Raw genomic sequence first — 12,993 nt, forward strand, 5'->3', positions numbered from 1 at the left:
ACCTGGCAGGAGGGTGAAGGATGGACCACAGCATGGCATCCCAGACTTGACTGTGATGCCAATGTAGTTTCAGTAAGTCTGAGATTCTGTATATCTAACAAGCTCTCTCCCCTAGAGATTCTGACACAGAGAGGCTGGTTGGGCTGGGGGGTCTGAGACCTCCATACAGAGAACTACCAGAGGGGTGTGGGCTAGACTGGGGTTGGAGGGGAATGAGAAGACAAGTGTAGAGCCCCAGGGCAGTAAAAAGGGGCCGGTGAAAGAGTTACAGAAGGAAGAAATGGCGACAGGAGGAGCATTGAGGTAGCTCTTTGACCATCCGTGATGCTGGCAAGTGTCTGAGCTGGTGCGCTGTTCTTCCTTCCCCAGCCTTTCTGTGCTTCCCTGCATGCTAGCGTTTGCCGGTGGTCCCGCTTCTCTCACATCACTGATTAGAGGAAGTTGAGGCTGTCTACTCCAGCCTCTCCCAGAGTCCCGTCAGAAGGGGAGAGTGCCCATCAGCTTGGCACTATTTGCTGACATCCCGCTGAGAGCTTTTGCATGTGCACATTGGGAGTCTGACCTCTGATTTCCTCCCCCCCCCCCCCCCCCAGGCCCTGACTTTCCTGCTCTGATTCCTCCCCTCAATCACCAGTGCTGGACCCAGTGGCAAGATCTGCTTCAGTTCCTGCATCTGGTTCAGTGTATAGTGAAGGGATAGGGTGGAAATCTAGTTCTGCTCTGTAAATGTTCATTTAGTGTTCTCTGTGCTAGGTACACAACCATGTATCATCTTCTCTCCTGGTTGCAACCTCTGGATCAGAACTCTGACTCCAAACCGCTTTAGTTGTGCTTCTTTTGGACTCATTAGAATATCACTTCCTTCCCAGGAGAACTCGGTTGACCCTGTTTCCTTCATGCCCCCACCTCCTGCTTGCTCCCTGGCATCCACTCTGAGGGGTCCACTTCTTCCTGATTTCCAGCAGCCTAGACTTCAAGCAGGTGGTGCACCTGAGCCATTTACTCTCCCTTATTGGGTAATGATCACGACCAAAGGGATTGGTGGCAATGCCAAGTGCTACAGAGACCCACATGACAGTGAGAGCTGGGAACAGGTCATTGTGTTTGCCAGTTGGGAGTCATTAGTGACCTTAGACTAGAGAGTGTAGCTTTAGTAAAAAAGTGAAGGCAGAAGCCAGATTACAAGTAGTAAAATAAATGGTGGATGGTGAGGCATAGCAGGGGCAAGTTTGAAGTGGTCCTTGAAGAAATTTATTGAGAAAAAATGAAAACAAAAGCTCAAGCAAGCAGCAGGATTGAGGATTGAGGGGAGGAATTGTGAATAAACTAGAGGATTAATCATTTTGGGGTAAGAATTTGGGTTTCTTGTCAGAAAAGTAGAAGGCCTAGAACAGATACCTTGCCTCACTATCAGATTTTTCTCCGCTCATCCTAGGAAAGTGCCCCTACCACGGTCAACAAGAATGAGGGAGACTGTGGGCAGAGACTAGAACAGACCCTTTATATTCTGTGGGATCGACTAAAAAGACATTAGTAGCTGCAGCAGCTGAAAAGCAGAAGTCCCTTGGAATTCCTTAGAGCAATGCTGCCACAGGATTTCTCTGGCTGCTGGCTTCACAGGCTTGACTAGACCAGTGGTTCTCAACCTTGACTGCACATCGGAATTACCTCAGGACCTTGAAACATACACGTCTCAGAGATTATGACTTAATTAGTTTAAGTAGGTCCTGGGCACTACTTCTTAAAGGTTGGCAAGTGATTCTAACGTGTAGCGAGATTAACTACCACTGTCATGCTTTGTGGCATTAACCTCTTCCACTCCAGGCCTTTGTAACCCTCAGACAACACCTTGGACATTTGGTCTAGAAATTACATTTCTCAGTGCCCACCTTGCCACCTGACACCACTGTGATCACCACAGCTGCCTGTCTGGCTGCTCTTTGCAATCTGCATTTAACCTCTTGTGACTAAGTTCAATGATCTTGAAATTTTAACTCTCAGCTGGCAACACAGACCATTTGGCCCAGGCTCGATAAAGGATAATGTAGCCTCTCCCTTACTGGAGCTGCAACAAAGACTCAGGAAAAAGAAAGTGGAAGAACTGAAAACCAAATGTAACAAATCTACAAAGGAGAAAGGTGAATTATGGATAGGGTGACCAGTTGTCCTAAATTGACTAGGGCTGTCCCAGATTTTACTTTTGATGCTGTCTTTTGATGCATGGACATTTTTAAATTTTATGAAATTCAGGTTATCTATTTTTCCTTTGGTTGCTTGTGCTTTTGGTGTCATATATAAGAAAATGTTGCCTGATCCAAGGTCATGACAGTTTACACCTATGTCTTCTAACAGATTTATAGTTTCCTCTCCTACATCTATGTCTTTGATCCATTTTAAGTTTTTGCATATTATATGAAATAGGGATCCAATTAATTATTTTCCTTATGCATATCCAGTGTTCCAGCACCATTTGTTGAAAATACCATTCTTTCCCCCATTGAATGGTCTTGGCACCCTTATAAAAAGAATCAATTGACCATAGGATGAGTTTATTACTGGACTGTAAATTCTATTCCATTTTCTATATATCTTAGTACCACTTACTGTACCTTTGTAGTAGGTTTTACATTACTTACCATCGGTTTGTAGCAAGCTTTCAAATCAGGGTATGTAAGTCCTCCAACTCTGATCTTCTTTTTCAAGATTCTTTTGGCTCTCTGGATCCCTTTCATTTCTATGAATTTTAGGATCAGCTTGTCAAAAAAAAGTTAGAATTTTGATAGGGATTGCCTTCAATCTGTAGATCATTTGGGGAAATATTGCCATCTTCACAATATTAAGCCTTCTAACCTATGAACACAGGATGGTTTTCCATTTACTTAGACTTTTAAAGTTTTTTCTCTCAACAATATTTTGTACAAGTGTACAAGTCTTGTACTTCTTTAAACTTATTCCTAAGAATTTTATTTTTTTCACGTTGTTATAAACAGAATTTATTTCTTAGTTTCATTTTCAGATTATTCATTGCTAGTATATAGAAATACAACTGAATGGGGCGCCTGGGTGGCTCGGTTGGTTAAGCTTCTGCCTTAGGCTCAGGTCATGATCTCAGGGTCCTGGGATTGAGTCCTGCGTCCTAGGGCTCCCTGCTCAGTGGGGAGTCTGCTTGTCTCTCTTCCCCTCCCTCTTGCCCATGCTCTCAGTCTCTCTCTCTATCTCAAATAAATAAATAAAATCTTAAAAAAAAGAAAAAATGTCTTAAAAAAAGAAATACAACTGATTTTTATATATTGATATATCCTGCAACCTTGCTGAACTGGCTTATTGTCTCTAAAAGCTTTTTTTGTGAATTCTTTTTTTTTTTTTTAAAGATTTTATTTATTTGACACACAGAGAGAGAGCACAAGTAAGCAGAGCAGCGGGCAAAGGGAGAGGGAGAATCAGGCTCTCCGCTGAGCAGGGAGCCCCATGCGGGGCTTGATCCCAGGACCCTGGGATCATGACCTGAGCGGAAGGCAGACGCTTAACCAACTGAGCCACCCAGGCGCCCCTTTATTTGTGAATTTTTTAGCAGATGTTCTTGTCCTGTTCCTGATCTTAGGGGACATGCTTTCAGTTTTTCACAATTAACTATGATGCTAGCTTTGAGTTTTTGTAGTTGCCCTTATTATTATTAGGTTGAGGAAATTCCCTTCTTTTCCTAGTTTGTTGGAGGTTTTTATTGCAGAAGAGTACTGTGTTTTATCAAAAGCTCTTTTTCATCTACTGAGAAGATTATGTGGATTTTCCCCTTTATTCTATTAATGTATGCACTGATAATTTTCCATTTGTTGAGCCAATTTTGCATTCCTGGAATAAATCTCACTTGATTATGATATATAATCCTTTTTCATTATTTCTTGAGGGCACAGGTTTTACTTTTACTTCTTTGTGTCACCCAAAGTACTCAAACAGTACCACAACTGGATCCAGAATTAATGCCCAAGACATGCCATCATCATTAATAGTACTGCCATCTTTAACACTAACATGAGCACAAGGTGATGACAATTTGAACTAGAATGACAGATCCAACTGAGGAATCTCACTTTACAGAGTAAGATAAAACTTAAAGACTCTTAGCCCTAGGGGACTTCTAAATTTTTGAATGTTGTTGAATAATCCTTACATTCCTGGAATAGGCCTTGCTTGGTCAAGATCCTCTATTCTTTATATATTTTTTAATGTTTTTTTAAGAAAGAACATAGTCACAAGAAAAAAAATTAAGTGTCCAGCTTAGTGAATTCTCAAAACAAAACATCTGTTTAACCAGTGAACAGATCAAGAAGCAGAACATTATCACCACCCCCACCATTCTTACAAATATTGCTTTGTATTCATTACAAAGAAGACAATTATGTTTTTAAAATGAATACCTCAATTTGTCATGAACCTTTAAATATAATGTTATAATTTTTCTTATTCCAGGATCATGTAATTTAGTAAGTAAAATTATTAGCATGTATGTCATGCTTTATTCTGGAATTGTCTATAGCTGCACTGACTAATACAGTAGCCGCCAGCCATATAAGGCTACTGAGCACCTGAAATGTGCTGTAATTGTAAAATATACTGCAGACGATGCCAAAGGCTTAGTACAAAACAAAGAATGTATAATATCTCATTAATAAGTTTTACAGGTGGTAATGATAGTATTTTGGATATACTGGGTTAGAACATATTATTAAAATTAATTTTACTTTTTTTAATGTGGCTAATAAAAATTTTAACTTACATATGTGGCTCATGATTATATTTCTATTGGACAGTGTTGGTCTATATTCTGCAATTAAATAAGTGGATAAGGATTGTCTTAATACTTCCTATGTACCTTACTGAAAGTTCTTTTTGACAAAAATCATGCTGTAGGCTACTTTGTACCCTCCAATACTGACACACTGTTGTTGGCATATCCTTGATATTTAATAAATACTTCTTAACCATTTAATAAACTTTACTTTTTGCTTTTTAAGTTAAGATTTTTTTTTTCTTTTTAAGTTAAAAATTCCACACTGTTTGGCTACATGATGATAACATTCCTAAGAGAAGAAGGAAAGATGGCAAAAGTCTGTATAGAAACTGAAAGAGGGGCGCCCGGGTGGCTCACTTGGTTAAGCGACTGCCTTCGGCTCAGGTCATGATCCTGGAGTCCCGGGATCGAGTCCCGCATCAGGCTCCCTGCTCAGCAGGGAGTCTGCTTCTCCCTCTGACCCTCCCCCCCGATGTGCTCTCTCTCTCTCTCTCTCATTCTCTCTCTTTCAAATAAATAAATAAATAAATCTTTAAAAAAAAAAGAAACTGAAAGAATAGGAATTGGGTACGAAAAATATGAATTGACATTTTAATATTTTTCATCAAAAACAACTTTCTTGAATTGTAATTCCTTATAGATTCACATGAATTATGTTACCCTTAGTGTAGCATATGTATAAACAAATTATTTTCAAACACTCTATCCATTTTTATATGAATAGGGACTTTTCCTTGTTTAGGTGAAATGTTTCCTTTTTTTGCCCATTGGTAGAGTACTGCGAAACACTAATTACTTAGTCATAACAGGGGTAGCACACTATGGACTGATTATTCATTTCATTGGATATTATCCAAATGGAGAACTGTGATCACTGCCACAGGCCAAACAGCCAGGTTCTGCTTGGAGAATTGCTAAACATGTTAATTTCTTGAATTATAATTTTGTATTATGTAGACTTTGAAAGATATTAAAGTGTAACTTCTGAGCTTTGTGAGAAAAAGATAGGCCCCAAAGGATCTCAGAGTCACTTTATACTTCATCTGACATGGGAAACCTAGGCTGAATCAGAATCTTTTGGTGGTAGGGAACAGAGACTCATTCAAAGTGATGCCCAGAGTGGTGGGTGTTTACTATGAAAGGGTAACTAGAATACAGTTTGGAAAGTGGACTGATCCAGTGCAGCCTTAGGGACCTGGATACTCATATCCCCCTGGAGAGCAGGTGTTTGTTGCTCTTATTCCATCACTGGGTCTCAGCTTCTCTTAGAGTTTGCTTCTACCATTTCTGCCCCCACCCACCTTCTACTTCATCCCAGGGGCTTTCTGCTTACTCCAGGGTTTTGCTTTCGGGAGGCCCATTCTCTCTACTCCAGCCTCAAGCCCTCTCTCAGCTTCAGCCTTTCTATGGAATAGCTCGTTCTTTGCTCTCCCCTTTCAATTTCCAAGGGAGAATCTGATTGGCTTACTTAATTATCAGAGTCCCTATTTGGTGAGGATTGTTTGCTCCAGGTCACCTTCTAGGATGATGGCCAGTTTATAGATTGTGTGCTCTTGGGTCACATGATCACATGATCTAATCAGCCATTGGGGGGGCATGGGGGGCGGTGGGGGGTGCTCTTTTGGGTTATTTGTGCAACCTTTGCCTTAGGAATAGTTTGGGTCATTTCAGCAGAGCCCCCGTTTCCTTTTTATAAGGGATTCTGGGTATAGCACGCATCTCTCTTTCTCTCTTTGGCGCGCGAGTAAAACAGACACTGAGTAAAACAACAGTGACTAAAATAAAGGGAATATAAATACATCGATTGAACTATGCAGTTAAATGTAGGAAATAATGAATGAAGAAAAGAAGGAAGATTCACTCAGGATCAAGAACTAGCACTGTCCTAGTAAAATTTCTTTGCAATAGAACAAGTTGGATTTTAAGAATGCTCCCCCCCCCCGCCCCCGCCTCGCCCATCAGTCTATGCCGCTGCCATGTTCGTAGTTTTCTGGAGACCCCTGCTCCTGGCACACAGAACCAATGTTACGTTCCTTCTAGATCCCGGCAGTCATCACATTGGGGGCGCTTTATTTCTTACGTTAGGAGAGAGATCCTGGCAGGAAATCTATGCCCAGGATCAGATGCGGGGGTTGGGGATCATGGGCACCGAGTGGCGTAGGGGAAAGCTGGCAGCAGTCGAAGTTCGAGTCCGTATTCCTAGAAGCCTCGGGCGCCCGGCCACCTGTCTGGAGTCTGCCCCCGTCCCGGGCATCTCCTCCGGGGAGTTTCCTCCGCAGAGGCTTGTCCCTGGGAGTGTGGGCGGCCCCCTTCTCGAGCGCTTGAACTCTTACCTCCCACCCCCCTCCTCCTCACCAGCCTTTCTCTTCTGCCTCGGCCACTTCCTTCCTCAGTCTCTTCCTCCCCGGTGTGTTGAAGAAGATAACCGGGTCCGGCCCGACGCTGCACCAGCTTTTCCTCGGAAAAGAAAAAGAGGCGGATAGGTGAGTGTAGGTGAGTGGGTCTCTCGCGGAGGGGACAGGCAGGTATAAACGACGGACGGAGGTGTCCGGGGGAGGCCAGGCGGACGCGCGATCGGGGGCTGCGGGTGGGGAGATGGGGCTGGGAGGGGCCGAGGCGCGTGGAGACTGTGCTCGGAACTGGGCTGAGACCCGGCGCGGGGGACCGGGTGGGCGCGCCCCCACGCCCCCGCTTCCCCGCCGACTTCCGCATCGGCTCACGTGACACGGTGCCGGCCCGGGGCTGCGGGGAAACTGGCTGCGCGCGAAGGTTCCCTCCGCGGTGCGGCTCGTCGGCTTTGCCCCTGCAGGCGGCGCGGGGGCGCGTTCTGCAGCGCCGGGCGGGGAAGGGCCGGGAGCGAGGGGAGAGGCGGCCCCGAGGACTGCGGTGGCCCCCGCGCCGGGGACTCTGCGGCGCGGGCGGTGGGGTGCGGCCCCTACGCTCCAGACCGTGGGGGTGGCGGGCGGGGGTGGTGAGAGACCCGAGGGGCTCGGGGAGCCCCGGGCGGGGTCCGTTTCCGTCGCCCGGTTGGGGCGCTGGCTTTCGCGGCTCGCCGGGGCGCACCGGCCACCGGGGAGCGCGGGCGGGCGGCGCTGGCAGAGACAAAGGCTTCCGGGACGCGGCCCTCCCCTCGGGGGCTACCCTGGAGCCCGCCGTGCGGCCCCGCCACCCCCCGAGTCCCGCGCTCCCCAACCTGCACTGGTGCGGGTGGTGACCGTGTGACGGCCTGCAAGGGACAGGAGCTTGGGACCCCTTCCGGGCCAGCTCCCAAACTTGGAGCGGCGATGACCAAATATGGAGCGTGTGCGCGCCAGCGGGCAGGCAGGAAGGAACCCAAGTCATCCCTTGACCCACACCAGCTGCTAGTCCCGGATTGCGAAGCACCGCTGAAAAACGTGGCCAGCGCCGGGGGGTGGATGTAGGGCTGGCTGCTGATTCCCAGGCGTTCCCACTCCAGCAGGCTTTATTCCTCGAACATTAGGGCATCTCCATGTATTGCCTCTAAACTTAAACTAAACAAAACAGAAACTATAAAAAGGTCCTTTAATATATATTCTCAAGTGTATTTTGATGGTGGAGCATTTCGGCATACGGCCCAATCCTCCGACCTTCCGCTTTCTTTGTGATTCCCACGCACAATGCCTAATTAGATTCTGACACAGTTAGAGGACCCGACTAACACCTGCCACCGCCTTGCCTGGAGCTCCCGCAGAAAATCTCTTTCTTCCCCTTCACACTTGCTCTGCTGATGGCCTCTCTTCATTGTTCTTGATCTTGCTGCTCACTCCGGTCCCAGCCTTCTGTCCTTATAGAATGTGATGGGCCTCAAGGATTGTGTAACAGCGAGTATTCCCCCGCTTTGTCCCCGCTAAATAATAAAATAAATAAATCATGCCAAATTTTGTGTGCTAGCAATAGTTCCTAAGGCTGTTGTTTTCCTACTTGTAGGGGTCTGGGCAGGGAGCCTTTCTTGCTTTGTAAGTGTTCTGCCTTAGTACGCACTCAGCATGTAATATTCCAAACAAACACAACTCACTATTATATTTAGCACACTTTGCATAATGACCGGGAAGAAGATGAAGAGGAAAAGAAAAAAATAGAATGATGTTGTAGAAACAGCATTTAATTGTGGGGAGTCCCTCTGAGCCAGTTTCATCATCCATAAAATGTTTTTTGTTTAAGATTTTATTTTAAAGATGTTATTTATTTATTTTACAGAGAGCAAGAGCACAAGCAGGGGGAGCAGCAGGCTCCTGGCTGAGCAAGGAGTCCCAATGTGGGGCTCGATCCCAGGACCCTGAGATCATGACCTGAGCTGAAGGCAGACGCTTAACTGACTGAGCCACCCAGGCGCCCCGCCCCTTTTAAAAAGATTTTTATTTATACATTTGAGAGAGAGAGAGAGCACAGGTGGGGGGCAGGGGTGGAGGTAGAGGGGCTGAGGGAGAAGCAGACTCCCCGCTGAGCAGGGAGCCCGATGTGGGGCTCCATCCCAGGACCCTGGGATCATGACCCGAGCTGAAGGCAGAGGCTTAACCAACTGAGCCACCCGGTGCCCCTATAAAATGGGTTTAAATAATACATACTTTGCAAGGTTTCTTAGGACATAGATAAGGAGTCTCGTGTGTAATTAATTATAAAGAAATGCCGGTTGCCTTCCTTTCTTTAAATTGGATCTCCATACATCTGCTTAATATGATGCAGGTATTCACACTACGTAATAGTGGGATTTCCTCTTTGAGTCTCATTATTAAACAAGAGCTAGGTCTGAAGTGTCCTGCTGATTGTGGGGAGGGCAGTGTTAAAGAGAGAAATGTTCAGAGTGGGAGGAAATCAGAAAACCTGAGAATTGGTGAGGACGTTAGTCCCCTTGGACATTTCATTCTCCCTTCCGTTTGGGCTAATTTCCGTGATCACTAACCCTCACAGATCCATACTACTTGCATCAGTGTTGTCAGTAACAGGTGCAAACTTTATTCATTGTTAGAGAGTTTTGACTGTTAGGACATTTTTTTCTTACATGGCTCCCAAATCTGCCTATTACATCTATCTATCCTACCCAATAAAGCAGCATGAAACAACACTATCACATAAATACCTAAAAGAAACTTTAATGTTAAAAAATGGTCGCAGGTCTTCTCTAGGCTGACTTTATGGATCAAGATTCCTTAGAGTACAAGTGACAGAAACTCAATCAAACCAGCACAAGCAAAACCAGGAAAGATTGATTGGTTCATGCAACTGGAAAGTCCAGGGTCGTATATAGGCTCAGTGATCGTAACATGCCTGGGCTTTTCTTAATGTCAACATTATTCCTGACAGGCTGTTTTCACATGGTCACAGTTTACATTAGGGGCTCTAAACTTACATCTTAGAACCTAGTGGGAGGGTGTTGTTTTACTGATCTGGCAAAATCCCTGGGCTGAATCTCATTGTTTAGGATGGGATTACTGACCTTATGCCCCAGATCAATTATTCTGGCTCTGACCCACTCCTGGGCTTTAGGGTGAGGCTCTACCAAATTCCATCGGTTTAGAACAAGGAAGGAAAAACGGGACCCAAACAAAAATTAGACTGCTCTAGCTGGAATGGGGAATGGGTGCTAGGTAGGCAAAAATGACTGCTGTCCACCACACTAACATCTCCAGGGTTTTTTCTACCATTATTTTCATGGCCTATCTTTCTGTTGTATCTTCTGATTATATTTTAACTTTTTAGCATCCCTCAAATTATCTCGAATTGAATATAATGTTATAGATATAATTTCACCAACACAAAGCTCTCAATATTTGGAAACTATAATTTTTGATACTGAATTTTATGTAGATGCATTACCCAAGATGTTGCATTTTATTGCAATAAACACTTTTTTGTGTGTGCAAAAAGGTGGTTTTATTAAAGCACGGGGACGGGACACATGGGCAGAAAGAGCGACTGCTGCAATAGACACTTTTTTTTTTTTTTTAAGATTTTACTTATTTATTTGACAGAGACACAGCGAGAGAGGGAACACAAGCAGGGGGAGTGGGAGAGGGAGAAGCAGGCTTCCTGCAGAGCAGGGAGCCCGATGTGGGGCTCGATCCCAGGATCCTGGAATCATGACTTGAGCTGAAGGCAGACGCTTAACGACTGAGCCACCCCGGCGCCCCGCAATAGACACTTCTTAAATGATAATATTCACACAAATGATGTAGCAGGTAGTAGTGGTGCTTTTAGTTATGAGCTGATAGAAAACCTGGGGTACTAATCAATATCACTTAAACATAGATTTCATTCTTGTTTTTCAAAGTTACCAGGAATTAGTTACAATCTGTCTGGATACAATTGTTTCTTCCGAATCGTCACTCCAAAGTAAACCATTCATACAACCCCACTTTTTTAGTCCCTTCTTTGTTTGGAAAACAGACTGAATTGATGCATAATCTGCCAGTGGCCCCTACTTTCTCTCATGTTCTGTTTCCCCTGAGTTCCTGCCTTCTTAAAGAAACTCTCTTTACTGCCTTTACTTCTTTGACCCTGCATGGTTGGAGTTCTCTCCTCCACAACCAGCTGCTCTTTCCCTATTTCTTGCCCGCCCCCCCTTCTGTAGGTGTTTGCCACGTCCCTTTACCTCCCTTTTCTGTCTCTGAACACTCTTGCTCCAAATCAGCAACTCCATGGTGACAGTTTCCACAGGCGGTGTTTCATTCCCCTTCATGCCCTTGTCCTTTCAGTTTGAACCCAGTATTTATTGAGTTGGTACTCTTGGTGCCAGGTGGCAGTGAACATGACAGTCAGATTCCTGCATCGAGGGTCTTTACCATCTTGTGGTGAAAGCCAAGAAACTGATGAACATGACAGTCAGATTCCTGCATCGAGGGTCTTTTCCATCTTGTGGTGAAAGCCAAGAAACTGGTAATTCCAGCCATCTGAAATGGAGAGGGTGCACAATGCTATGGGGGAGGGCTCCTCCACCAGGTTTCAGGGAAGGCTTCCTGGAGGTAGTCATATCTAAGCTGGGACTGGATGTGTGGGAGTTAGCTGCGAGAAAGAAGAATAGCAACAGTCTGGGTCAAAGACACAGTATGTGTGAAGGTTGGAGGTGGGAGAGCCAGGGGCGTTTGAGGAATAGAAAGAAGCTCCATGTAGCTGCAGCCCAGAGTTCAAGGGTGGAGGGTGGAGGAGGCCATGATGGTGTGCGGAACCCAGGCTGGAGAAGACCTAGTGAACCAAAGTAGGTGTCACAGCTCCTGTTAGTCCTGGCCTCTTCCTTATCTGAGATGAATGGTCCTTGCCACCAGCTCTCCACTGGACACTGCCCAGGGAAGGACCTGATGCCCTGTGTGTGACCCACAGGCATCATCACACCTAACAATATTAAAATTGCCCTGTATTGGTCTGCTTTCCCCACTAGACCACAGGCTCTGGGAGGGTTGGGAGTGTGTTCCTTTATCTTGGTCCTCCAGCTTCTAGCTTAGAGCCTGCCTCAAACGTGCCCATGCTTTTCCTCCTTTGCTTCTGTGCTTTTGCATGCACTCTTCCCCACTCATAGAGCACCCTTTGCCAACTGTCTCCCTAGTCCACATCTCTCCAGTGACCTCTACAAAGTCTTTGGTGGCTTCTTCCTTTGAGGTCCCATAATGCCTTGGACCCACCACTCAAAGAATGCTGTTACATTGCCATTATTCATTCTAGGTCTTTCTCTGCTTCTGGACAGTGAGTTTCCTGAGGGCAGGTCCTGTGTCACTCACCTTTGTGTTTTTGGTGCAGAGCAGAGCATCATGAGGATGGGCTTAGAGTTTAATAGTGGGTGCTGCTTCTCCCCACTATCCTATGTAGTATAAGAGTGGGGTCAGCACAAAGGGGCAATTATAAAGACAGAGGGGAAGTAGCGGTACTCCAGTGTCATGTACATCACACAAGTATTTTTAGGAAGAGGGATGTGGTAAATTAACAATGACAAATGCAACATGGGGAAAAAAAAGAGGGGTGCCTGGGTGGCTCAGTTGGTTAAGTGGCTGCCTTTGGCTCAGGTCATGATCACAGGGTCCTGGGATCGAGCCCCACATCGGGCTTGCTGCTCAGCGGAGAGCCTGATTCTCCCTCTCCCTCTGCCTGCCGCTCCCCCTGCTTGTGCTCTCTCACTCTCTTTCTCTGTCAAATAAATAAATAAAATCTGAAAGAAAGAAAGAAAGAAAGAAAGAAAGAAAGAAAGAAAGAAAGAA

The 12,993-nt window shown here is 45.5% G+C and overlaps 1 protein-coding gene across 2 annotated transcripts in view; it reads left to right on the top strand.

Moving 5' to 3' along the window:
* Positions 1 to 7,173: 7,173 nt before the first annotated feature.
* ABRACL (ABRA C-terminal like) overlaps positions 7,174 to 12,993 on the top strand; it is a 12,686-nt gene continuing 6,866 nt past the window's right edge. Inside the window, exon 1 of one of the 2 annotated variants that reach the window (XM_034990785.1) lies at positions 7,174 to 7,272. The gene's annotated coding sequence lies outside the window, so the exon portion shown is untranslated. Of the gene's footprint in view, positions 7,283 to 12,993 lie in introns of both variants that reach the window. The other variant, XM_034990786.1, reaches the window with a different exon arrangement.

Source organism: Mirounga leonina, unplaced genomic scaffold (genome assembly GCF_011800145.1).
Source record: "Mirounga leonina isolate KUSES-001 unplaced genomic scaffold, KU_Mleo_1.0 Mir_53, whole genome shotgun sequence".
Taxonomy (NCBI): domain Eukaryota; kingdom Metazoa; phylum Chordata; class Mammalia; order Carnivora; family Phocidae; genus Mirounga; species Mirounga leonina.